The sequence below is a fragment of the Aplysia californica genome, unplaced genomic scaffold (genome assembly GCF_000002075.1).
Source record: "Aplysia californica isolate F4 #8 unplaced genomic scaffold, AplCal3.0 scaffold00023, whole genome shotgun sequence".
Lineage (NCBI taxonomy): Eukaryota > Metazoa > Mollusca > Gastropoda > Aplysiida > Aplysiidae > Aplysia > Aplysia californica.
In genome coordinates this window covers 2,020,996-2,022,124 of record NW_004797293.1, presented here as the reverse complement: position 1 = coordinate 2,022,124, position 1,129 = coordinate 2,020,996, and the positions used below count along the sequence as shown (strand labels likewise).

Sequence of the window (1,129 nt, the reverse complement as noted above, 5' to 3'; positions counted from 1 at the left end):
AGAGAGAGAGAGAGTGGGGGGAGAGGGAGAGAGAGGGGAGGGGGAGAGCATAAATCTATTCGTCTCTTGAGTAGTCTCTGATATGCTCAGTGGTGGTCTTGAGTATCCTCACCTTGACCAGCCTAGACCTGGTCTTCCAGTTTGTTACGTTACATTGATCTAATAGTGGTTGTTGTTTCTTTTTTTTTTTTCGTCCGGACTTGTAGGATGATGTTCTCTGTAATCTACGTAGTTGCCGGATTTCCCGCGGCTGAAACAGCACCTAGACACGGATGGCTGGTGCCTCTATAAATAAATTATGATTAATGATCTGGATTTTCCACCTTTTTCTCGGGAGATCTTCCACGCGTCAGTAATGTGCTGGATAACTTTAGGGTGAAATATAGTGAAGTGGTTGTTTGTTGTTGTTGTTTTTTTACAAAAAAGAAAAAAAAAACCCAGCAACAACCCAAAACAATTAAAACAGACACTTTTGACGTGTTAAACAGCAGCTGATATAATCATATTTTTTAGTGTTTATCTCCGACGTATTTGGGTGTTTGTGAACTCGAGGTACCGTGCGGGTGGTTAGAGGGTGCATGTGGTAGGTCCTACTTCTTTTCTTAAACCCACCGTCTTTGTTTCTGTCCGTCTGTCTTACTTCGACTGTGTTCGGCAGGACCTTTGTCGTGTCTATGTGCTGTGTGTCACTCAGCTCAAATATATATGTGTGTCGTGTAACTCAAACAGTAGTGCTGATAGAGGGCATGCTACCATCTGTGATTTTTCGGGTTCATTTAAAAAAATGTAAACTTTGGGTTAGAATTGGTCGCTTTTAAGGACAAGCGGGCTAACCCAGATTTCAGGGTTTCCAGAAACCTTGATCTACACCAAAAGTGGGCATTGCCCTACCTACAGGAGAAGTTTGGTTTCATTAGTGTGTATATTTATTTGGTTATAGAGAAAACTCTCCTTGTCTTTTAAAGAAACTGAACAAAGGGCAAAAACGTTACCTTCGATTATCTCAAAACAGCAGTTTTCGGGATAGGCCTCTTGTGCTTAAAAGTAAGCGACCAATTGCTTCTCTTGTACAAAGTGTATTATCACGGTCAAGTCTTGTAGAACAGCTGACTGTCTCCCCCCCCCCTCT

General features: G+C 42.1%; 1 protein-coding gene across 1 annotated transcript in view; it reads left to right on the top strand.

Annotated features, from left to right (window-relative positions):
- The window catches only part of LOC101848261, a gene marked incomplete at its 5' end in the record, with an annotated part of 19,622 nt that overhangs the window by 2,058 nt on the left and 16,435 nt on the right, over positions 1-1,129 (top strand).